This window comes from Ahaetulla prasina, chromosome 2 (genome assembly GCF_028640845.1).
Source record: "Ahaetulla prasina isolate Xishuangbanna chromosome 2, ASM2864084v1, whole genome shotgun sequence".
In the NCBI taxonomy this organism is placed as follows: domain Eukaryota; kingdom Metazoa; phylum Chordata; class Lepidosauria; order Squamata; family Colubridae; genus Ahaetulla; species Ahaetulla prasina.
In genome coordinates, this window is record NC_080540.1 from 229,147,853 (window position 1) to 229,175,498 (window position 27,646).

Consider the following 27,646-nt stretch of genomic DNA (forward strand, 5'->3'; position numbering starts at 1 on the left):
CTCGCCCCTTCTGTTCAACATCTACATGAAGCCGCTGGGTGAGATCATCAGTGGGTTCGTGTGAGGTACCAGCTGTGCGGATGACACCCAGCTGTACTTTTCACACGGACCACCCCAACGGTTATCAAGTGCTGTCCCGGTGCCTGGAGGCCGTCGGGTCTGGATGGGGAGAAACAGGCTCAAGCTCAATCCCTCCAAGACAGAGTGGCTGTGGATGCCGGCATCCCGGTACAGTCAGCTAAATCCGCGGCTGGCCATCGGTGGCGAGTCATTGGCCCCCGTGGAGAGGGTGGGCAACTTTGGCGTCCTCCTGGGTGAGCGGCTGTCTCTAGAAGATCATTTGGCGGCCGTCTCCAGGAGAGCGTTCTACCAGGTTCGCCTGGTGCGCCAGTTGCGCCTTTCTGGACCGGGAGGCCCTATGCACGGTCACTCACGCCTTGTGACGTCTCGCCTGGATTACTGCGCTCTCTACATGGGGCTTCCTTGAAGGGCATCCGGAGGCTGCAGTTAGTTCAGAATGCGGCGGCGCGCGTGATAGACGGAGCCCTCGTGGCTCCCGCATAACACCCATCCTGCGCAGGCTGCACTGGCTACCTGTGGCCTTCCGGGTGCGCTTCAAGGTTTTGGTGACCACCTTTAAAGCGCTCCATGGCATAGGGCCGGGTTATCTACGGGACCGCCTACTGCGACCAGATACCTCTCACCGACCCGTGCGCTCTCACAGAGAGGGACTCCTCAGGGTGCCGTCAGCTAGGCAGTGTCGGTTGGCGACGCCCAGGGGAAGGGCCTTCTCTGTGGGGGCTCCCACCCTCTGGAACGAACTCCCCCCAGGACTCCGTCAACTTCCTGACCTTCGAACCTTTCGTCGCGAGCTCAAGACACATTTATTCATCTGTGCAGGACTGGCTTAGATTTTAAATTTAGAGGGTTTTTAAATTGATTTTAATATTTATATTTTATATTTATATTTCTATTTTTAATAATTCGGGCGCTAGAATAAGTTTTTTAAGGATTATTTTAATTTGTATATTGATGTTTTATATGCCTGTGAACCGCCCTGAGTCCTTTGGGAGATAGGGCAGTATATAAATTCGAATAATAAATAAATAAATAAATAAATAAATAATAACAGAGAAAAAAATGCACAAGAGATGTTTTGCCTTGTGTCTTGCATCAAATCCTGTACACTCGCAAAATCCTTTGACAATTCGGATGCATTTTTTTTCTATAGCTTTTAATTCAGACTTTCTGCAAATTGTTAAGATTTCATGGACATTGGGTTTCCCTTTCCATAATTTAATCTGGGAATTATGACAGATCTAGTACTATATATCTGCAAAACATTAGTTGAAGATGACTGCCTTGCTCCATTTTCTAATCATTGCTAAAATGTTTTGTCAGCTGTGCTTAAAGAAAAAAAGATAATTATTCTTTACACTTGACATTAAAATGCTTCTTGAACATTTTAAATCTTGTCATTATTAATGGTAATCATTTATCATTACCTTATGAAACATTGGTTTTAATTAGTGTTTGTGTATCCCACTATTAAAATATCTTTTAGGGAAAACTGAATTACTATAGCATTATAATGTTACAGCATGATGTCACTTTTACTAACAAAACATTTTATCTAAAAAGAATTTTGGCTGTGAAAGACCAATTAAGAATAAACAGGGTGATAAATAGCATCCACTAAAACATGGATCATTATAGTGGGTGCTATTTAAAAAGTGCTGAGCATCAAATACCTGCTCAAGGGAACTGGAACTTGTGCATCCTCATCCTCCACAGCTAAATCACACCTATTATTGTGGTGTGATATCAGAAGCTATAAACTGAAAGATGCTGTTATTTGTAATTTCGTCTGTGGCTTACACCCAAAGAGGTTGAACTGGTAATCCTAAGAACCATCTAACTGGGAGTGGCTTAATTCTTTATCAGATTTACTTTACAAAATGCAGATGTTGTAGAACAAGAATTCTATGCTTTAAGCCTTGTTTGCAGTAAAAATAAAGTTAATAGCTATGACATTCTTCGTCCTATCTCCAAGATCAACTTGCAATCCAGACAGCAACTGCATAGCTGAAGTATGATGAGGTGGTCAGATTTAGTAATGATCAAATGCTGGCTTTGCTCCCTCTCCTACGCATACTCATTCTACGGGGAACAAATGTAGAGGATATAAATAACGAAATTGTTAGATCCTTACCTGAAAGCTACATGCTTGATATGTTCATATACAGTAGTATGCAAAAAAAAAAAAGGGGGGGGGCAACAAATGAGAAGTTTCCTAGGCTCCAGCCAGAGTAATTAATGCCAAGGAGCTATGGGAGTTGTAGTCTAAAGTACATGGAGGCTAGTTGTCCCGCCAATGTATTTTCATTTGATTTGATTTAATTTATTCCTATATTATTATCCATGTTAAGCATCATCTTGTATATTCATGTTACATATGTATTAACATTTATGATTGGCTCCTATGTATTATAATTTTTATTATTGTAATTGTTTTCATATTATTTTTAATTTCGTTAGCAGCCCAGTCACTTGTTGATATGAACTGGCTTGCAAATTGAATAAAAATAAAATGTAATTAATACACTTCAGGAAAAAAAGAGAATCAATTAATAATAGCTATTTGATCAATGACTAGCAAAAACTTGCCAAACTGATCAAATACTCTTTTGAATCAGCTTCTATTTTAATCCTATGTAACTGGATAATTGGAGATAATCAGTATTTCATATTTCAATGCAGAATGCATTTACATCTAAGCACAGTATAGATATCTATACTTGAATTACAATGTTTTCCAAAGAACATCATTTTACAGGAAACCCAATTCTTCAAAAGACTCTTAAAATAAACAATAGGTAATTATCACTTCCAGGCAACATGTAATTACAAAGTATTATATATAAACAATTATATTCTAAAAATAATATCTTGAATGTTTTATTTAAAAAGTTGCCCTGAGCATTTCAAAATGAGATGCCTAAAATTATTAATTGGAATGGATGGTAGTAAACAAGTACCTGAAAGTACATCATCAATTGATTAACATTTTTATTATTCCCTCCTCTCAGGTTTGAATTTTCTATACAAAGAAGATAAAGTTATATATACAAAATATGAAAATACTGTTTTAAGAAACTACATTTCTACTTGGAAATCAACATTTGCTATGTCTGTGAAAACATAGAAATTCAGTGTGATATGTGTGCAATGGCATTTTCACTCGCATCCCAAATCACCTATCTGAAGGTTGCATGAATTAAATGGAGTAATAAGAGTTGAGGATACCCAGCTGCTTGATGACAAATCTGATGCCAGCAATAAGTTGCTGCTGAAGCTTCCCAAGCAAGGTGGCCAGGATGGCCCCAAAGAGTTTAAAGGAACTCTGGGAAAATCAGTATGGTGGACAGAATGCCAAGCAGCGGAATGGCTGCTAAAGTGCCAGAGACACTGTTAATTTTATTTCTTGCCTAGGCTGGGAGGGATGTCTAAGTAAACAAAGAAGGTCAAAAATCCTGAATGAGGAAGTCTTCTAGCTGTAAATGAAAGAAATAGCTGTGGAAAATTAAATAGGATTCTTTTTCTGCATCAGCCGCTATCATTGAGACTGAATTGAGGAGATGGGAGAAACGAAACAATGCTAAATAAGATTTGTCACCTGACAGGCTTGGATAAATTTTAAATAAATTTTAAATAAATTTATTTAAAATTTTAAATAAATTTTAATACAGGTTTTTGAAGAAAATTAAGATTTCGTGAAATCAACCAAATTACATTTTCTTGCCTAAATGGTGGGGGTTCTGTTGATCCTTCCCATGGAAAAAATTATCCATATTAAGGCAACCTTTTGAAGAGGCTGATTCAAAGTTGAAAAACATTCACAAACTTTGCAGGTGAGTTATAACTGATTTTGATGTTTGATACTGAACATCAGAATATTTGTAGCTCAGGGTTGAACCATGGGGTTAGGTCTGCAAGAAAACAGCCATGTGTAGAGAAAACCAAGAACCCCATGATATTTACAGGTTACTTAGGTTGCTAGCTGGCACTATTTTTTACATATCAAAAGCAAAATTGGTTCCTGAACATGACAATAAAATATATTCAAATCATTGTCAGTCCCTACATGGGTAAAAAGCATAGTTTGAGCTGTAGCAAATTACATTCATGAAAACTATTTGAAACCAAGGCTCAAGTTCTATGCTGATATTAGCAAATATACTATTTCAGGCATGTTCTATATATTTGTGTACATTCCAAACTATAATAGATACTCATGCCTCACCAAACTTCAGTTTTAAAGGTCAGATTTAATTTCATGACAACACTGGACAAGATAAAATCAGAAGATACTACTGGGAACATACACAGGCAGCAAACTTGGCAAATCAGAATATACTGCTACTTTCTATATTTATTAAATACAAAAACATTTAAATAAATTTATTTTTAATCAAGTCATTAAATGAAGATGTGTTTTTATTCTCAGGTAAATTATTACGCAAAATGATTCTTCCTGTTTATCAAGCTTTGTCTCGTAGTCTTCGACTTATGACTACAATTAAGCCCAAAATGTCCACTGCTAAGCAAGTTAAGTGAGTTTTGCTCATTTAATGACCTTTCTTGCCACAATTGTTAAGTGAATCACTACAGTTGTTAAGTTAGAAACACAGTTGTTAAGTAATTCTGGTTTCCCCATTGACTTTGCTGATCAGAAGTTCACAAAAGATGGTCACATGACCTTGGGATGGCCGATATCTGTTGGGCAGTGTTAGCCTTTAGGACTGAGTGACCAAGGTTCTAGAGAACAGATTTCCTGATGTTTTACTGACAACTGTGGCTGGCATCTTCAGAGACAAAGTGGTTTCCTATGTACAGTAGACCACAGGCCTCTTGATAGCCAGGTGTCCTGACTTCTGATTGGCCTTTGGCTGATCTGGTTTCTGATTGGTTCTTTGTGTCCGATGCTGACTGGTTGTTTGATGATGTTGATTTTGGATTGATCAGCTGTTTGTGCCAGTTTCTGTTTGGCCATTTTTGAATGCTAATTTCTGATTGTTTCTTATTTTGTGCTGGGTTCTGTTTGATTAGTCTGACCAGCTGAGACCTGATTGGGTCCTTGTCCAGGCAAGTTTCTGGTTTGGCTACTTTGGAAAACGGATTCTTGATTGATCCTAAATTGGGGCAGGATCTTGGTGTAGTACAAGCAGGTAACCAGACTTCATTCATTTTCAGTTTTTCTTCTTTCTTGCTGAAGCTGTTAAGATGTTTGTGGATCTCAATAGGCTCTTTATGCAGGTGTATGTATTGTAGCCATCTGATGTGCTGTTGTCTGCTCAGTTGCTTGTGGTCTACATAGCAGACCACTTTCGCTATGAAAATGCTATCCACAACTGCCAACAAAATGTCTGGAAATCTGTTCTCTACACCATGGTCACTAATTTAAAACCTTTCCTTATTCAGCACTATACACTGTCGGGTAACTAATCCTTGAAATGTTAGTATTATTTAGATTTGATCAGTTTTTACCAGGTTCCTTACCTGCTGCCATCACAATGGAACAAGTGTGAGGTGGGATAGGTAGTAGGGGTATAGCTACAGTAAGAGAAATACAATAATTAATTAATCAAAATATAATTACTGAATGCTGAGAAAGTATTCAGATTTTTCTAAGTATATTTAAAAGTTATTATATGATAACTAAAACAAGCCACCTAACAACTTGCCTACCAATTTGATTTTTATCTTGCCTTTGTAAGGCAAGGCAGCAAATATACATAATATTCCTTCCTCCTATTTTCTCTACAACAGCAACTCTATGAAGTGTGTTGGGCTGAGAAGGAGTAAGTAGCCCAAAATCATCTAGCTGGCTTTCATCCCTAAGGATAAGAACTCCAGTCTCCTGGTTTCTAGGCCAACACCTTAACCACTATACCAAACGCATTTGCTATTATACAAAAAATTGTACTGAACAACACCAGTGCAATTAAAATTAAAGCTATCCTTCACTCCATGCTTCCGTCATTCTAAAAAATTCGAAAGCAACGAAATGCAAAAACTGAAGCTGTAGCTTCTCAAAAGAGCATCATTTAAACAAACTACTATTTTTACTTTTGTCAAGTTCAAAGCCTACCATTTTTACACCTAGCATGCAATTTATCTGAAAGCAAAGTCTAATCCAGGGGTGTCAAACTCAAGGCCCAGGGGCCGGATCTGGCCCATGGGGTGCTTAGATCTGGCCTGCAGGGCCGCCCTGGAAACAGCATAGAATTGGCTCACAGTGCCTCTGCCAGCAAAAACAGCTCGGGAGGGTTGCAGGCAGCCCTTGCGAGCTCCATTTTCGCTGGCAGAGGGTTGCAGGAGGCCGTCGCAACCCAAAACAGAGCTTGGGAGCCCATTTTTGCTGGCAGAGCACTCGGGCCACCACAGATGCCCCCAACCTGAGTTATGTCAAGCTGGCCATGCCCACCCTGACCACACACACACCGCCCCGCCCAGGTCAAACACCACCCTAATGCAGCCTTCAATGAAATCTGAGTTTGACACCCCTGGTCTAATCCATCTAGCACAATGCCTACCATTCCATAATCAAAACAGGAAACTAGTACCTCAGCAAACTCTAAAACTGTAATTTATGCCTATAGCATCAGCACAATGTTAAAAATAACAGTCCTACAAAATTCTGCAGCTGCTTATTTATACAACCTGTCATTCTTCTTTACATTTTTGAAAATGCAATGAATCTATAAGGTTTATTGAAGAAATTTTAGGACTATTTGGAGCACACAATAGAAACATTGTTGTTCAAATGGACAAAAAGACAGAAATATACAAATGGTACTCATTCAAAAAATTTCTAACCTATATTTACCATTCAAAGTTAGATGATTTGAGGATCTTTCTGAAATATTAAAATATGATCAAAAATTTGATATGCATATGTTGCATATAAATTGATAGCGTTTGTTTACCAACTCTTAATTTTAATTGTGTAGTAGTTAGCATAGGCTCATTATTCCCTAGAAAAGTCTGCATTAAAAGTGAATCTAAATAAATAATCAAATATAAAATTACAATGTTGCTAAAATTGACGCTTCTAGTAATTGCAGTTACACAATGAACAGAATATTAAATAACATCTCTTATACAGGCACTTCTAAGGTTTATTTATCAGTATGACTCCAATCATGTGGGGTCACTTTCAGCTATCTCTGAATTAATTTTTTATTTTACATTATTCCACAATTCCATAATTTTAATCCAGTTTTTTATTTTTAAGAACAGGATATTTAATTATATTATATTATATATTATATTTATTTATTATTGGAAAAACAGCATCTACATTATAGCTATCCAATTTCTCACCTCTATGGCTTGGATTCTCCTTTGTCAGTCAAAATACAGTATCAAAAAGAGAGCACTTTCCTAGTTCTGGGTTAAAGCTGATTTGCAACTAGTCACCAGCAGTTCAAATGCTTACTCACAATTCAGAGACGTGATCATGTATCATGTTCCCTTAAAATTGTATAAGGAATAATGGACCTATGCTGCACCGTTACCAGCAGAGGACAGAATGCAAGCTTTTAGTACATTGCAACTCCATGGCAATTATTTCCACATTATTTGCCAATATTGTACCTGAAAAATACCAACCTTCTAACAGCCAAGGGCCCTTCCCTGAGAAATTGTTTATCAAGCTAGCTCTAGCATTTATTGGCTTCATTCTTGGATATCAATTACCAGCTAGAATAAAGTGTGTGTAAGGTCAGCAGTTCTGCATAGCCTGTCCTTCCACCCTCTTCTCAGAGCTGTTCGAACCGAGGAAAAGATAGATCTCATCAAATAGACATTTTCTCTCCCATCATCTACAATTCTGCTGACACACACACACACATACACCTTACTGCAGAAACAAGTCCCCAAGGGCACGTAGAGAACTTGCAGAATTGGATACACATAAATCTCACTATTTTTAGCTGAACTTGGGAGGGGAGATAAAGCCAATGGGTAAAATTTTCCTCTCTTTCAATGCTATGGCAAGCACATAGATATCAAATCTCACCTTTGTATACATGAATGCATAATCAGTGATTCCAGATCTTTACAGAGCACTGGCACCAAGCTATTTTCCAACCATCTTCTCTTGGTATTACTCAATGGTATCATTTGGGGAGGAGCTACTGGTTACTGTATTTTCATGAGGTACAGAAAATGGAAGCCAGGAAATGTTTCTTTATCATGTCATCAACATTACACCCAGCTTCACTTTGGAAATCCGACTATCGCCACCCCATCCCTCTTTGCTCTGGTGATTGCCTTCCACAAATTTGACCTTTGTCCCACATCTTAAGATACCTAGCCTGAAATTTTAAAATCTCCTGTAGGATGGCAAGAAAAATTACTCTGAAGTCCACAAGTCTTAAAGTTGCCACGGTTGGACACCCTGAACTATTTCATTCCATGCACCTTCTTTAGTCAAATCCAAGCAGCATGTGTTTTAAAATGCAGGCAGAAAGAAGAGGATTAGCCACATCCATGCCAATTATCACATTTCCAAAATAATTGCTGAGGCCCTGGTGATCCCTCCCTGAACAGCTTTCAGGGCTTCCCCAACTAAATTGCATAACATATACTTAAAAGGCACTTTATTTTTATGTTTCTATTTTGCCTATCTATACAGGCAATCCTCGACAGTTCATTTAATAACCGTTCAAAGTTACAACAGCACTGAAAAAGTGACTTATGACTATTTTCCACAGGCATGACCATTGCAACATCCCCACAGTCACGTGATCAAAATTAAGATGCTTGGAAACTGACTCATATTTATGACGATTGCAGTGTCCCAGGGTCACGCAATCATCTTTTGCGGCCTACTGACAAGCAAGATCAATGGGGAAGCCAGATTCACTTATCAGATCATAAATTAACAACTGCAGTGATTCACTTAACAACAGTGGCAAGAAAGATCATAAATTGGAGCAAAATTCACTTAACAACTGTCTCATTTAGCAACAGAAATTTTGGGCTCAATTATGGTTGTAAGTCGAGAACTACCTATAACAAACTAACACATAAGTATCAATGAATACAGGATTCTTGAATGTCTAAATTTTATTTAGCTAGGAACAGGTCATCCCGGAGTCTATGTGGTCACTAAAATCAACTTGGTGCCACCTAATCATTTAATCAGTCAAGAAACAGTAGACCAAAATCTATAGTATTAGATTAAACTATCCACTATTCTCTGAATTCATGTTCTGCTTTTAAAGCCTTTTTTCATATACTTTACTTACATTAGACAATTGGGCCAGTGTAGAATTCTTATATGAACTTTCATGAAAGTGATGGAAGAATAAAGTAAACTGATTGCTCAGTGATTATTTAATAGTTGCCTTGCTATTCCCTAATTGGTTTGCCTTGACAACTTAAATAAATAGGGTTGTGATAAACAGGGTGCAATTGGCAGAAAGCAGATGGCAACTGAATCACTCTGTTAAGCTGCCAGTAAGAACATCCATCATCTCACCAGTCATATTTCTTAGAGTTAGTTACATTAAAGTTCTTTAAGAAATTCTTGCTATAAACTTCAGGGTTGGTTGGCTAGGGCTACCTGATCTGGGCTGCAAAAATTTGGGCAACCACTACGTAGCCCCAAAGAAAATCTTATATATTTATACTGCCTTCTAGAAGTAACTGAATTTTTGTTGCTAGATCTAGTAAACCTAGGCTTGGAAAGATGTTAACTTATTGCTGTCTTTTTTTCCTAAACCCATGTTACACTCCTGGAGTATATTACATTACATTTGAGAATGAATTTCATTACATCTGAGAAATAACATTTGTTTACTGTGTTTATATTTTACTGGATTAAAAATTACTCTTGGCGGTTTATAACTTTTAAACCTGTCTATATTTAAAATCCATACATGAATCAAAATGAAATCAGGTGGGGCATGGAGATTAATAAACCAAGGACATTTAACGTGGGCACATTGAAGTCCATCAGAGGCAGGCTTGAAAGTAGTCTTATGGTCTTTTTCATTTTATTATTAATATATTGTATGTGTGGTTATGATAGTTAACTTAAAATCTTTGAATGTCTTTTCATACTCTATTGAACATAATGTTATCAGCCGAAAAGTTCTCTGAACTTGTATCCAGTCTTTTTGTGTCCTATAAGGCACCTTATAGGGGACGCGGTGGCTCAGGGGCTAGGACGTTGAGCTTGTCGATCGAAAGGTCGGCAGCTCAGCGGTTCAAATCCCTAGTGCTTCCGTGTAACGGGGTGAGCTTCCGTTACTTGTCCCAGCTTCTGCCAACTTAGCAGTTTCAAAAGCAAGTAAAAATGCAAGTAGAAAAAATAGGGACCACCTTTGGGAAGATAACAGCGTTCCGTGCGCCTTTGGTGTTGAGTCATGCCGGCCACATGACAATGGAGACGTCTTTGGACAGCGCTGGCTCTTTGGCTTTGAAACGGAGATGAGCACCGCCCCCTAGAGTCGGGAACGACTAGCACGTATGTGCGAGGGGAACCTTTACCTTTACCTTAAGGCACCTTGGCAACCACATTCTGGCTTTGCTATACAGAAAATAAAGTTCCTAAAATGGATGCCAGAGGTGTAGAGACACGTCAAATGACTTGCTGAAGATTAATTCTAAACCAGTTCTAGAAATCCAAAAGTACAGTACCCATCCAAAGGAAGATATGGTTTCAGATGTCACCATACCTAAGGTACTTCTAACCCAGCAAAAGTTGAAAGAGTTCAAGACTCTTCCTAACAATGGAACACCAATTCCAGCAAGTTGGTGTATTTGGACCAGAGGGACAAGCAAGCTGATGAACAGATATTTTCACTTCCTATTCAGAGTAAGTTTTTAATCTCATTTTGTTTATTTAACATTCCTCTCACATTTAACAGAGGCCCAACTGGCAGGGGGGAAATTATTAGAAGCATGAACCAAGTCGACAAATTATTACAGAAATTATGTTAATTTATTTAAGAGAAGACTCTCTTGGGGCCTTTGGAGTCTTCCAGAATGGAGTCTGCATCATTTAAACTAAGGGTCTCCAATCTTGATCCCTTTAAGACTTGTGGACTTCAACTCCCAGAGTTCCTCAGCCAGCTTTGCTGGCTGAGGGACTCTGGGAGTTGAAGTCCACAAGTCTTAAAGGGACCAAGGTTGGAGACCCCTGATTTAAACTGACTGGTAGAATAATAGACACAAGCTTTTGTCACTTTTCAACAGTTCACTCTCTTTCTGAGCCTACCACATATTGTTCTGCCTATTTCCAGAAGATCCTCACCTTTCAGGAAAGGGTTTTCAAGGACAAGTTTCAAAGAAAAGGGAAAAACACTTTCTCTCAGGCTTCTGCTGTTCATTTGACTTACAAACCATACTATCATGACAGCAATCATTTAGATCTAAACAAAATCTTGAGAAGTTCAACTGATCTGTTACTGGGAGTCTCTCCAGGAATTGGTGCACTGGAGAATGGTTCACATACTTCAACCCACTGAAAGCACATTCTAGAATTACAATGATGATTTGTTGGTGTAGGATAAAAATAGGTAAACATGAAACTTGCTGACAATCTACACCAGGGGTCTCCAACCTTGGCAACTTTAAGACTTGTGGACGTCAACCCCCAGAATTCCTCAGCCAGCTAAGCTAAGCTGGCTGAGGAATTCTGGGAGTTGAAGTCCACTAGTCTTAAAGTTGTCAAGGTTGGAGACCCCAATCTTCATCATAAGTAACACAATGTAATGCAAAACTCCATGACTTTTCATAGTAGAATAATGTTTTTAAAATATTGAAAATGTTTAAAACTTAAAACTCTCCTTCGAGTCAAGCTCAGTTTCTGTTGACTTCATAGACACATTTGCAGGGTAGAATGTGGTTTTTTCTTGCCTTTATATAGGATTTGTTTTTTTTCCAGTCTAGATTAGATTATCATTAAATAATTTGTAACCAGGCCAACCTTTGTTATTCTTCTGAGAGTAGTAAAGGTCTGATTTTTTTCAGAGAAAAATCTAACTGGTATCTTTTAATTTTCGTTAAACATTTCTCTCAGAAAATTATGCAAGAGTAACATGAAATTTTGTATTATTTTAAATTTCAAAGACACTGAAGTATTACAAACATGACCATCAAATGAATTTCAAGAGATTTTACTAATGGAGTACTCAGGAAGCTACCTTTTAAGATCTGCCTTAACAGTCCATTTGCTCAATCTCTATCCTTCCTGGGTTGAATTAGAAAATCTTTTTAAAAGACTTTTTTATTGAAGAAAAGGTAATAATAAACCTTTTTTTAAAACTTCCCAGTCAAAACTGAAACACTGGGTAGAGGGTGCTCTTAGAGTGGGGTTCACCACATTTTTATTGCTCATGGGATCATGGTAAACATTTGCCCAGAGGGGGACAGGAATACTTTCAAATAAATAATAAACATCTGACTCAATAGGTGGAGAATAATGCCAAATTCATCCTAAACACCTGGCTGGCTGTGCAATGAACAATAGTAGCTGGAGAAAATCACAAAATACAAAAACCTGCAAATAGATGTAGAATGAACATAGCAGAAGAAAGCAAAGATAGCACCAACAGTAATAAACACTTTGCGTGCAATCCCAAAGCATTTGGAGCATCACCTGAACACCAACGGCATTGACAAAATCACCATCAGTCAATTGCAAAAGGCAGCTGTGTATTGTTCAACAGAAACATCCCTTTCTCTGACCCTGCTTCTGATTGAGTAATAAACTATGTGCACATACTCATATTTCTTTTGCAGTATACTAGCCATTGCAAATAACCTGGAAGAAATTAACAGCTCAATAGGCATCAAAAGTATTCTCCTGAAATGAAATTGTATTTAACACAAAATACCTATGTAACTCGTTTTGTATAAAGAAATACAAATAAAATCCTCCCCCAAAGCAGCAGGGAAACATGAAAAATGTTAATGTCAAATACTAATGCAAAAGGAATCTCTTTCAGAAACTACATTTAATACCAATCAAATTCCGGATGAAGGAACACTCCAGTTTCCTCTGGCTTAACACTGAAAATGCTAACACCTGCCAGTTGATAAGAAGTAGGCTGAGGAAATTATTTTTCTTTTTTAGCAAGCATAACTGAGGACATCCGTCAAATTCAGCTGTTTAGGGTTAAGTCTCCCCATCCCCCCATATCTTGTTATTTGAAGTACTGTATTTCCAAATACAGCAGTCATACTTTTTTCTGCACTGTACCAAATATGTCTAAATGCTTTTGGCTACAAAATCAAGCTAAAGAATAAGACTCTTCACCAAATAAATTCCAGAATGTTAATTGATTTGCAGTGAGTGAAGCTCTAGAGTTGCTTTTAAAATCAGCTTAACTGTGGGTGACTTATGAAGACAAATCCATGCAATGTTGAGGTCAACTAATGGGAAACCAGAGATGGTGTCACCTGCTGTTTTCAAAAAATTAATTTTATTTCCCATCATTCCTATGAACCCCTTTTTATTCCCAATTAATCCTTTATGCCAACAAGATGGATAAAATGGGTATCTTTTTCCTTATATTTTCTTTTTTCTATCTCTTTGAATTTCCCTTTTTCTTTTGGTATTTTTCTCAGCTTGTGGTAGAGAGAGGGAGAAAGAGGGGGAGAGAGAGAAAGACAGAAACATATGGAGAAAGGGATTCTTTTTAAGTCAGTAAAGAAATTGATAGCATTTTCTTATCTAAGAACCAGTCTTACAGTCACTGACATGAGCAGTATCAGAATTGCAAAACTATGAAGCTTGAAGATCTACAACTTGTTTGTAGATTGTTCTGTTCCAGGTTCTTTTTCTTTTCCAAAGATAAGATATATATTTGACCTTAGTGGTGGCTTTAATTGAGATACAAATTCTGATTATAGGTGAAAAATTACTGTAACAGCTCCAATCTAACTATTTATGCATGCAGCTTCTATGTTTGGAGTCATTTCAAATTAATTCTATTCCAATGAATACAACAGATCTGAACAAGGGAAGTAAGTAGAAGTGAAGGCATTATCATAAGCAATGGAATTATGCTCCTATTTTTGTTCAAATGCGCACAAACACATGTATTAAAATGGGTAAAATTATTTCTAATCCAAGCCATTTTATTTTAAAAGATTTGTCTTATACAAGCTTATTTGTTAATAGTCCACTTCCCCTTTTGAAAGCTCCATAATACCGTAACTAATTACATACAAATTTAAAAAGTTATCTTTTAAGTTCCTTTAGTTTGGAATGTGATTTTTAAAACTTGGTTGAGTGACAAGCTATTTTGAAAGAGGGCTTCTTGGCAGTCTATTTTTTCAGGTGAACATGCAGCAGCATGCAGGGAAAAAATCAGGTTGCACCTGTAAAGCCAAATGGCAAAAATATCAGGAGCTTATTTTTCCTCTATGCTAATTTCGGAAGGTCAACTTAAAAAAAAAATTAAGAAGGGATTTGAGTAACAGTCAATCTTCCAGAGTTAAGAATTAGATGTTTAAAGACTATAACATTTACTACTGCCAAAGCTATTAATTATGTCTTCTCTTTTTTAAATGATTGACTGATGAGCAACTATCAGCAGCAGTATCTGAGAAGCAGGGACAAGGGAAATCAGTGTTGCAATATAAGTCCCACCCATTTTCTATGAGCATCACTATGTCACATGTAGCAATGAAGCTGTTTTTGTCATTCTGATGAAAGCAGCCACATTATGTCCATACTGCTGATTATGAGAACTAATGATTCATCAGGAATGTTGGTTCAATTTTTTTAAAAAATGTAAATAAAGCTAAAGCTTTTAAGCAACACCTTTGAGTGATGGAAGAGATGTCAACGCCTATTTTTTTAGGACATATATTTTCAGGTCATAACTTACTATATGAAAAAAGTCTCACTTATCTTGTCACTGTCTCCAGTCTGCAATAAAGAAAAACCAAACTATAACTCCGTTGCCTGAAGATTTTGCAATCAGGAGAAGGACTTAATTCAACATCCAAAAGCACACTATATTTCTAAGACTTCATATACAATCTCTACCTGAGATTGAGTAGATAGAAAGAAAACTAATTATAGAGTTTCCTACAGGAGTTCCCTACAGTTTCCTTCTGCCTACAGATAGTCCTTGATTTACAACCACAATTGGACCAGAAAATTCATCATTAAGTAATGTGCTCGTTATGTAGGACATCACAGAGAGCATCCAATTTTGCAACTTTTTTGCTATGGTTGTTAAGCGAATTACCAGCAGTCCTTAAAGTGAGATAATACATAATCATGACTTATCTCCTGTTCCCCATTGATTTTGCTTGTCAAAAGCTGGCTGGGCAGGTCGGAAATGGCAATCATGTGACTGCAGGACACTGCAACTTTCATAAGTGTGAGCCAGTTGTCAAGTGCCTGATTACAATCATAGCAAAAAGATTGCAGAATTGGGTGCTGTCATGATCCCTTTTCTCAGCAACTTCAAATGGTTGCTAAATGAATGATCCTAAGTCAAGGACAACCTATATTTCAAAACGAAGTAAGATCAGAGAAATTATCTGCCCCAGGATAATAAAACTGCAAGCTATGCAAAAAAAAAAACACATTCAAAATTATAAACTGTTAAAAACTACTGAACTAAAATGGAACCCTAAATAGAATCACACATTCCTCCTTCTCCATGTTAGGCTAGTTGGAAGAGCTCATAACTATAACTATAACTCTTATTAAAGTTCCTAATTTCTTTTCCCGATTTCCGGAGAAATTGCATCCACTTCTCAGATATTCTGGCAGGACTTTGTAAAGACTGCTGAACCAAGTTTACTCAACATAGGAGCTTTTAATGAAGCATTGTGTTCTTATCAGTTCTGATCAAGCATCTATTCATTGAATTTGTATGGTTGCCCATGTCAACGAGTGACTCTGGGTGGTGAACAGAATTCAAATTGAATAAGAACAATAACAAACATTATAAAAATTAAAAATATAAGGCAGTTTAGAATAGAATAGAATAGAATAGAATAGAATAGAATTTTATTGGCCAAGTGTGATTGGACACACAAGGAATTTGTCTTGGTGCATATGCTCTCAGTGTACATAAAAGAAAAGATACGTTCATCAAGGTACAACATTTACAACACAATTGATGATCAATTTATAAAATAACCCATGAAAAACTTAAAGGAAGAAATATATGCCTATTCTGAGCAGTGGTGGGTTTCAATTTTTTTTACTACCGGTTCTGTGGGTGTGGCTTGGTGGGCATGGCAGGGGAAAGATACTGTAAAATCTCCATTCTCTCCCCACTCCAGGGGAAGGTTACTGCAAAATTCCCATTTCCTCCCGATCGGCTGGGACTCAGGAGGCAGAGAATAGATGAGGGTGAGGCCAGTCAGAATTTTTACTACCGGTTCTCCGAACTATTCAAAATTTCCAGAACTGGTCAGAACCTGCTGAAACCCACCTCTGAGCATCTTGTTCCAGAATGAACAAATGTGAAAACGGAACCTTAAAATTAGGAATGTGGCAGTTCTCCAAACTATTTTCTATGAGCTAAATAGAGAGGCAGGAATCTCCTTCCCATCTCACCTCAATGAAAAAGAGGGGCCTCTGTGGCTCAGACTGCTAATGCAGTCTGTTATTAACACAGCTGCCTGCAATTACTGCAGGTTCTAGTCCCACCAGGCCCAAGGTTGACTCAGCCTTCCATCCTTTATAAGGTAGGTAAAATGAGGACCCAGATTGTTGAGGGCAATAAGTTGACTTTGTATATAAATATACAAATAGAATGAAGACTATTGCTAACATAGTGTAAGCCGCCCTGAGTCTTCGGAGAAGAGCGGGATATAAATGCAAATAAAATAATAATAATAATAATAATAATTCTAAGATGATCTAATTCCCAATCTAATCTAATTTTAATGCAAACGAGGAAAGGGGATTGGAGCTAGCATTTCTTTTACCAACAGAAAAGACACCGAATTTTTTATCAGTTTGGAGTCTGAATCAGACTTTTAAATATAGGTAGTCCTCCACTTACAACCACAATTGAGCCCAAAATTTATGTTGTTAAGTGAGAAATTTGTTAAGTGACTTTGTGCCATTTTACAACTTTTCTCGCCTCATTTGTTAAGTGAATCACTGCAGCTCTTAAATTAGTAACATGGTTGTTAAGTGAATCTGCTTTCCCCATTGACTTTGTTTGTCAGAAAGAGATCACATGATTCTAGGACACTGCAATCATCATAAATGTAAGTCAGTTGTCAATCATCTAAATGTAAATCACATGACCTGCAAAGATCATAAGTGTGAAAAACTGTCGTAAGTCCCCTCTTTCAGTAGCGTTAACTGTGAACTGTCACCAAATGAACTGTTGTAAGTCGAGGACTACCTGTTTATTGGCTTTCTCTAAATATGCCCTCTATGTGCTGTTTTAAACTATTATTTAAGAAAAAGGGCTGGAGACAACCAGTCCCAGTTCAGAACAGTCCAGTGTTTTAGGACAGGGGTCTCCAACCTTGGTCCCTTTAAGACTTGTGGACTTCAACTCCCAGAGTTCCACAGCCAGAGGGACTCTGGGAGTTGAAGTCCACAAGTCTTAAAGGGACCAAGGTTGGAGACCCCTGTTTGAGGAGATCTACTTACAATATTTTTTGGAAGATGAGTCAATTTTCTGTTCCTATATTTAAGATGCCTTTCAGTATCCATACTGCCATCTAGTGAACATTTTTTAAAAGAAAAATAAAGAATAACTACAATACTGAACTATTCACAACATTTAAACAAACATGTCATATTTGTTTTCTTTCTTTCTCATTTCCTACTATTTTTTTACTTTTCCCACTAAGTAGCAAAAACTATAAATAGGTAGGTGAGGAAAAACAAAAGAACAATATTTTTATCTTAAAAAACCAACAAAAATGCCCTTTTACCAGCACCAATTAAAAGCAAACCCAAAAGGTGTGTCTGGGAACAGAATGTGATTCTTCCAATGCAAGTACACCAACAGCAAAACTATGCAGCCTCACCCACATGGGAAGCTCCAGCTACTAAACAGGTATTGCACCATTAATTATGATTAATTGGAATACCAAATAGATCTAACCGAGATAGTTCTAAGATAAAATAAATATGATCAGGTGTAGACAGTTATTTTAAAAAAATGCAGGGAAAAGTATTTGCACAGCTGACTCTGTCTCTTTTTAGACATTTGCAGCAAACATTCAATTGTGGCAATTGTAATTTAGAAAGAAAATCACATTTTGATAGTTCCAGATATACAAACAAGGTTTAGTGTAGTAGGAAAAATATGTTTTGCTTATCAGTGCACATATAATTTTAAATGTAAATGATCATATTTATTATTACTGGCTCTCTCCCATCAAATGGAGGCCTGATTCTGCTTAGGTTCTGATTGTGACCTGTCAACAATCAGATGTAATTTGGACAAAAAGTAATAAGCATACATTCACATATAATGATTGCACTAACTGATTTGCATAATCCAGTTGGTCAATTCATTATCATGACCAGTGAGGATGACACAAAAGAACATGAAAGCTTTCAAAGAATTCTTCTGTCAAAGAATTAAAAGAATTCTTCTTAACCATGGTCTCATGTGATAGTTGACTATATTTTTATATACCTATTTACCTTTTAAAATTATATACCTAATTTTGTACTTCATGTTTTTAGCTAGATCTAAAAAGTTAGTAGGCATGAAGTTGCAGTGACAGAGATAGAATAGGTATTATATATTTATTTCTGTTCCGATTCTGAAATGGTGTTCATAAAATAGTACAAATTTTCTCCACACTCCACTCCATCAAAACTTTCAAATGCAATGTAATCCCAATATTATTAGTCTCCTCAAAAGAACAGATAAAGAATAGACAACAGTAAAAAGATATTTGTTACAGTACACGGAAATTGCAAGAATGCTGTCTTCAATTGCAAAACTGACATTACTCCCACAAACTTTAGAAACAATTTCTTCATAATGTCAATAACGGTCAGTGAAGATAAGCAGAAAGGAGTTCTCAGTGGTGTCCTTGGGGGCTTTAAAATTTACATCCAATCCTGGGAAGCTCCTAGAACAGGAGGGTGGTTTTACTTTTGCTAAAAGTCAAGGATGGAGCTAATCCAGAAGCTATTTTAGTTGATAATTTGGTATTTTGTTAGCATATTGCAAAGATAAAACAGATCATCAGTAAGTTGGATCAAAGGATAATTAGTAGAATTGTAAATACTAGCACTGTTCTGCTAATTTTGTGTAAGATTATGTTGAGTGATAATAAGTACATTCTAACAACACATATCATGCTTTTACAAGCTCTTATGCCAGAAGATTATCGTTTGATTGATTTGTTTTTCTCTTATAAACGCTCCAGCGTTTAAGGGATAAAAAATTCTTTCATGAGAAAAGAACACTTTCCTTCTGCATGGTGAAAGGCATCTCTAATACAGGTAGTACTCAAATGACTAAATTAGGACCAGATCTTCCATCACTAAGCAATGCAGTTGTTAAACGAGTCATCATAGGACTACATCCAATTTTATGACCTTTTTTGCTGCAATCGTTAAGCAAATCCGGCTTTCTCTGATTACTTCGGTTGTTGGAAACCATGCAGGAATGTCACAAATGGCAACCATGGGACTTACAATGCTGCAACCATTATAAATACATGCCGGTTGCCAAGCACCCAAATTGTAATCATGTGATTGTGGGGGTGGGGTACTGGGATGGTCTTCAGTGCAAGTAACTTTTTTCAACGCCATTGTACTTTTGAACACTCACTAAATGAAGGGTCATATGTTGAGGACTAGCTGTACAAGCAATTAATAGGGGTCTTCAATATGGATGGTGCGGGGAATAGGAATTATCTGCTGAACAGAACACACAAAAAGTGAATTAAGGGCATGTTATGGTTTTATACAAAATATAATCTAGTTACATAAATAATGTTCACCATTGTTTGCTATTATAGTTCCAAGGAAAATCTAACTAACTGCTATATGATACTTTCTTAAGAACAGTATCACAATGTACTCATTTACACCCAAGAATTCCTTTGTGTTAATATTCCTTTTGAACATGGCAAAAATGATTAATTGACAGTTTTCTCTGGAAACTGATCTTTGCCAAGTCATAGAAGTAATTCTAAAGAGGAGACTGGCTTTCTAAAGTATTGTGTTATGAGAGTAATTGTTTTTGTAGATATTTGGTAAAATGCTAGTTTTTCCAAAAAAAATCTGTGGCTCCAAAAGTCCTATCTTAGCTGGACAATTGTAATAATTAGTGACTGCATGTTAGGAGTGGAAAAACTATATCTAACGATTTAACCCTAGCCTAAACAAAGATCTGCTGGAGTTTAGCAGTTTAACAAGTTTCTCTATCTTTGCCACTTCGTTCCCTGATTTTATTATAATTCTGATTCAAGTCTGCTAGGTTTAAAATGTTCATCTAAATCCTTGTAATTAAAAACATATGGAAACCCCCCCCCATTTAAAAAAAACTGCACAGAATTAGCATAACACTATACAGGGGATCACATATTGAAATTGGAAATAATAGAAGTAATAGATGCATTTTAAAGTAATCGGACTCAATTAAGGCAATTCATCTTCATGGATTACTGCAACGGGGTCTGTAAACAATAGTCCTTGACTTACGAACACAATTGAGCCCAGAATTTATGTTGCTAAATGAGAAATATGAGTTTTACCCCATTTTATAACTTTTCTTGCCAAATTTGTTAACTGAATCACTGCAGTTGTTAAATTAGTAACATCGTTGTTAAGTGAATCTGGCTTCCACATTTACTTTGCTTATCACAAGGTCACATAAGGTGAACACATGACTCCAGGACACTGCAACTGTCATAAATACGAACCAGTTGTCAAGCATCCGAACATAAAACATGTGACCATGGGATGCTACAACATGTGAAAAATAGGCATAGGTCACTATTGTAAGTCGAAAACTACCTGTATTGGGGCTCTACACATATAGGGCCTCCTAATCCCTGCTCAAAATTTTAAGGTGAAAACATCTTTGGAGGATTCAGCATTCAGAGAAACTCCTTGGAGAGAAGAAGCCGCCTCAATGCTGCAAGCAAGAGAGCTATATACCACTTTGTAAAATGTTCCTCTAACAGGTAAACATCATAAGAAAAGACTGTGTAAAAGAATTTCAGATAAAAAATCATTGTTTGGAAAAACTATGTTAGTCCAATTCAGGACATTATTTTCCACAGACAAACCAGGATTTCACACTCAATAATTACAGTTTAAGTAAAGAATTTCACTGTTTAATCTAAAATGCCAATATTCTCTCTCAAGAGTTCATGACCTTAATTTTTAAAGTTTTAAGTACACTTAAAACCTCAATTTATTTTGTGTGATTTCTACTGCACGACTAATTGTTAGGAGTTGTTTGTAATTTTTAATAGTTACTACTACTTTATTTAATTTTAATTAACCTATAACTATAGTATTTAAATTGCTATTATGATAAAGCTTTTTGTTTAAATTGAATTTTAAAGACATACACACATATGCTTTAAAATAAATTGAATAACTAATTTGTAAATACTGTTAATTGTAAGGGAATTGTCTCAAGGGGAAATCTTTGGAAATGAGGACCAGCTATGTATAGGATTCTACCACATGCTGCCTGTAGCATGTTCACAGCCTAATATCAAACATGTAGTGAATTTTAAAATAACTGCTGTAAAATAAGCTCTCAGCTAGAAATATATGTTCCACTTATGCCCTCTTGTGGGTATAATGCTTTAAATAAGCAATACAATCATACAATATATACCAGCTATGCACAAAGCACACATTATCATTCTCGGAAACTTTTTAAAATGCAATGAATGGATGTTTATATTCCTCATATACAACTTAATTCTTAATGGAATACAGACATATATCTATGCCCGATGCTGTAAGGATATATAGCAACACAAAGCTCAATTTGAGGAGAATTTCTGCATCTGGTTCCCCCCACCCAATGAGACATACCGTACACATTTTGAAAAATATTGAACAAGACCTTAACTATGAAGCAGGAATTCTGTGCATGCACTTTATAAAACAAGGGATTTATTGGAATGACTAGAGGAATATAGCATTGTAACGGGGGGGGGAAAGGTATTACTCAATAGTTATAAACCAAATGAAGGGAACATTGGAGACCTTACAAAAAAGCCAGGTTCTATTCTAAGACTGGCTTCTCAGTGTGCTATTTTTGCAGGAAAATCCTGGAAGATGCAGCCCATTGAATTTGGAAAGCTGTTCTACCCTTCTTTACTTGTAAATACCACAGCCTTTTGTACTGTTAAATATTAAATCAAATCTTGAAAAAAGGAAAAAAAACCCACAGAGGACAGATTTAAAAACATCAGCCAAGAATGTTTGGGTTTTTTATGCCCGGCAGCCAAGCACAGTAGCCGAAATGAGAAAACAAGTATATTGGCAAACAGAACAGGACTTAAAATCTTTTTGGTGTCCATTGTGATTTTTCCCTTAGAACAATTAATTCATGTTCCAATCACAGATCTGTACAAGTACAAGTACATAAAGCTAGCACTGCACATCAACGCAAAGTCAATTATCTTGAAAGCAAAATCAGTAATTTTCAATGAAACTTGAAACATAATATTGTAGTCTTAAAATACAAGAACAGAAGAGTTCGTGCAATTTCACAACTTACTTTAAAAATAAACACTGCAATTTTGTTTATGATTCAGTTTATGATTCCATGGATTTTATGCCCAAATGACTCTCCACCCAACAGACATTTTGGGGTGGATGCTACAATAAATTATGGCAAGAAAATTAAAGTATACATAGAATCACCTTAGGAAATATTCACTAATTACCTTTAGTGGGTGTAATAACCTGCATAAAAACTCAAATACCTATGCATGTGCAACAAAATAGGCAAACACATGTATATTCATCTAACTGATGACTCAAAGGATAGGCTTCTTAATTGATATATCTAAAGTAATTTCCAGTGAACTAACTATTCTTCAAAAAGCATACAGACTTTGGCATATGCAAGTTAACCTCAGGAATCATAATACTGATCAGAAATGTTTTTTGGAATTGCAAGTTATACATCCAAGTTTCAGGTTAGCATAAATACAAATGTTTGTAATACTGGCAACTGATTTGAGGCACAATATGTAAGGTTATATTGTAAAATAAAGTAGTAGGTCTATGTTAAAAGCAAATCTACAGTTAGTCCTCAACTTATGACCACAATTGAGACCAGAATTTATTTTGCTAAGTTAAGTCAATTACACTAGATTTTTTTTTTTGCCATGGTTATTAAGGAAATCACCGAAGTTGTTAAATTAATCACGCAGTTATTAACCAAATACAGTTTCCCCCTGTTGACTTTGCTGGTCAGAAGCTGGCTGGAAAAGTCATGACCATATGACTCCAGGATGGTACAACCGTGATAAATACATGCCAGAGGTCAAGTGCACAATGGTTGTAAGTGCAAGGACTAGTTGTAAGTCAATTTTTTAAAGCACAGTTGTAAACTTTGAACATCACTAAAAATGTTATGTCACTTTTTTCAGTGTCGTCGAACGATTCAGTGTAACTTCGAACGATCACTGAAAGAAATGTTGTAAGTCGAGGACTACCTGTATTCCAAATTTTCAGCTGTTAACTAAAAACATCTTAACAAGCTGTGTAAAGAAGATGTGGATACAAATGACATGAAAAAAATCATTAAGTAGCCAATATTTGGCTATTTTGTTATTTAAACGACTCAGCCAAATAGAAACAAATACAAAAGGAACTGTTTTACAGAACTAAAAAAGCTAAAATGTTAATCCATAGCAAGTTTAGAATAGCAACAAGTCAACTATTAAGTTTTTTTCGTGCCATTTGTGTCCATAACGTCTTTACACAGCTTGTCAAGATGTAACTCCTTCTCCTTGTCTCTAAGGCATTTGGTTCAGCAAAATTATCCTCCATGTTACTTTATCAGAGACATCTTAAAAATGTTCACCTGAAAATGAAAAAGATTGGAAGAAGTTACAAGTCAGGCTAATAGGACTCTTCCTACTTCTCCCCCACTCCAGCTTCGATTAATACCAAATTTGTTTCATATTATATTATTTATATCATTGATTTAATTGCATGCTTGGCTTTTTGCATTGCTGACTTTTTCTTGGTATTAAACTAAGGAGCCCTGCACATTTGATTCATCAGTCAATGCTTGCAAGATTATAACCTGTACCTGAAATCCTGAATCATAAGGACACATTTATTATTCTTTATAAAGTGATGTGAGGAAAGTTTTAGATACTTTAAAATGTGCAATCTATCAAGAGAAACTATTGGGAACAAAAAGCAAAATCACTTTGTATTTTAGGCAAACACATGTTATTTTTTTTTTTAACTTTTCCTCCTGTTGACCCTTATAGAAAACACATACAAGCTTTCTTTTGAAACTCTCAGACTTGAGCTGGAGTGTCTAACTATAGATTTAAATATGAAAAATCCATGTTCAAACCTGCATGCAAGCTTGTAGCTTATTTTGTTGCCTAAGGCAAAACATTCTCTCAAGTATAACTTCATAAGATTGAAATGCCAATCTTGAAGCACTTTGAGCTTCTCCTGAGGAATGTAACATGTGGCCTTGCTGGATAAGACGAAAGGTCCATGAAACCCAGAATCCCGTTTCTAAGAAGTTTACAAGCAGGGCATGAAAATGAAACCATCTCCTATTGTTTGTTACCAACTCACACTTGTTACATTTAATGCTCAGTGCTGTACATTGAATATGAAGGCCCATTAACAACTCCTGGGATAAAAGTTTTAAAACCTATCCTTCATGAATATGCTGATTCAGCGGTCACCAAAATTTTATGGCAAGGAATTCCATTTGCTCATTGTGGCAAGGTTTATGCTTTAAACCAGGGGTGTCCAAACTTGGTCCCTTTAAGACTTGTGGACTTCAACTCCCAGAGTCCCTCAGCCAGCAAAGCTGGCTGAGGAACTCTGGGAGTTGAAGTCCACAAGTCTTAAAGGGACCAAGTTTGGGCACCCCTGCTTTACACTAAATGATAAAACCTACATCACATATATAAGCATATATAAACCACAATAGCTGCTCTATCACCAAAATATCATGGCAGGGAAGTCCACTGTGAATAGGTTTATGATATACACTAAGCGATAAAACATATATCAATATATATAAACCACAATAGCTGGCTCCCAGGACAATCTAAGTCAGAGCTAAACAAACCAACATGATGTATAAATCCAGTCTATAGTTTGTACATTGCTACTCTAAATAGTTTTAATACACTTAGTATGTATTTTCTAAATGCTGTGCAGAGGCAAAATTAAAAGTCAGTCCCTTCCCATTAACTCATAACATAAAATTAAAAAATATGTGAATAGGAAAACCTGTACTCAAACATCAGCTTATTCTTTGGCCAAAGGACTGATCTGATTTATCCTTCTCTAGCCATGAAGCTTTTTTTCCTAAAACAAAAGGAGGAGGGTTTTTTTCCTTGCTGAATCTAAACAGCTTAAAGAGGGGAAATAAGGAGGAGACAAGACATGGATACGCAAGACTCCTTAAAACTGACAAAACAACAAAAGAAGATTTGGCATGTTATTTAGAGACATATTATCATCTAAAATATTGTGCAAATTACTATGTCTTTCAGCGAGCTCGTTAAGATATTACCAAGATATGTCTTTTTGCCAAAAGTAATGGAAAAAGATCTTATAGCAAGACCTTGGAAACATCCCAGACTGTCTTCCTTTAATCTGTTTGCGTTCCCCACAAACTCTCAATCAACCTTCAACCAATCCTTTCTTGATTATTATGGATTTCATAAAAATACTCCCATAAATAAGGTGGAAAAAATGGGGGGTGAACAGTTCCCAGCAATTTTTATTCTTGTTTTATTGATAAGTGCTATAACCCAGAAAATGTTTAAAAGCCATGATGCTAACACGGTTAAAAATCTTATTCCTGCCTGCAGCCTCTGTACCAGCTGATTAAATGACAAGAACAAAACCAAATTAAGTTGTTTGCTAACTGCTATATATTAAGAAACAGCATTCTACACTATTTTATTTCCCGCTTCGGTTGTTTTACATTCCACAGGTGCCAAAATATGTCTTCTTTAATGAGGTTTATATAAAAAAGGAACTTTTGATCTATGCTTACCTGAACTAATTCAAGGATGAAAATTCTAGTTCTAAAGTGAACGGTGCAAGCATCTTATAGTTCCAGAGGAAAGAAAAAAATCCTCCAGAGGAAAGGAAAAAAACCTGTTTATCTAACATCCTGTCACTCCTCACTGTTCAAACACCTCAATTTCTAAAGCCACCTTGAGGCATGAATCTCATTTTCTTCCTTTGTTACAGGTACACAGTTGAGCACAACAAATATTGGCAGGGGAGCTCGGATAGGGAGAGGAGGCAGAGGTGAAGCATCAAGGATTGCCACATAATTCTGGGAAGGAATGAAATGATAAAAATAAAAGTCTTCTTCAATTGCTGCTCTGTCATTGTCATGAACTACAAACTTCATGAAATCCATAAAACAGGTATGTTGGCTCATGGTTGTAATCCATATATTGAAGGGTACCAAATCAGAAAAGGCTATAGTTTTCCTGTATTATTGGAAATTTGCATGTTGATACATTTCATATTAAAAAGGGTAGTTACACTGTAAAAACAATCAGTTTGCTAGGAAGGAAGGAAGGGGAGGAGGAGGAAAGAGCATACCAAGAATGAAAAAAAACCCACAATTCATACATCATATCCTTCATTCTCAACCCAGAATTCCCACTTGAGGCACAAAGGACCAGGCTAAAATTATCCTATTCTCAACACGTTATATGAAGACCTAGCTCTCTAGACAAAAATAATAATTTAATTGCTCTAATGCTCTAATCATGGGGAAGATAGGAGGACAGAGGACAATGACCAGTAACAAGGAGCAGTTAAAGCAGCAATGAGTGCACTTCTGGAAGACCAAGTTAGAGATAGATCATCAGGGGAAAAGTTTATCTGGTCACTAAGAGATGACATCAGCTTGAGGGCATATAGAATAAAATCCTTCAGTGGCAGACAATCTGGTCTGTATTTTCACTTTCGCTAGACTTTGTGGGGGGGGGAGAAAGGTTCTAATTTGTGCTTTATAAATGCTAAATAAAAAGTAAACCATTTCAACACATACACATCCTTTCCAATTCTTTGATATGAGAGTGCTCTATATAATTCAGTCTTTGTCAATCATCCAGTATAATGACTCCTTGGGAAGTAAGTGCAGAACTATCCAGACCAATATTCAATTCAACCCACGCATGTGAGGAGTAAAAGTAAAACTCAATCCAAATGTTACAGGTAGTCCTCAACTTAAGACTCATCTTACAACAAACTTCAAAAAGCTACTTACAACCCATCCTCAAAGTCAAAACTGCTGCCCTCTCACTGGAGTCCTGTGATCACATTTTGGATACTTGGCAACTAATTCACATTTACAACAGGTTGTAATGTTCCCCAGTCAGCAATTTACAACATTTTTCACTGGCTCCTGGCGTTTTTTTTTTCTTAGGAGAAGAATGA

At 36.5% G+C, this 27,646-nt stretch overlaps 1 protein-coding gene across 4 annotated transcripts in view; it reads right to left on the bottom strand.

The window, feature by feature from the left end:
* KANK1 (KN motif and ankyrin repeat domains 1) overlaps positions 1–27,646 on the bottom strand; it is a 155,103-nt gene that overhangs the window by 90,123 nt on the left and 37,334 nt on the right. Inside the window, exon 1 of one of the 4 annotated variants that reach the window (XM_058173126.1) lies at positions 5,560–5,613. The exons of the other annotated variants lie outside the window; for them this stretch is intronic. The gene's annotated coding sequence lies outside the window, so the exon portion shown is untranslated. Of the gene's footprint in view, positions 1–5,559; positions 5,614–27,646 lie in introns of those variants that run through there. 4 annotated transcript variants of the gene reach the window in all.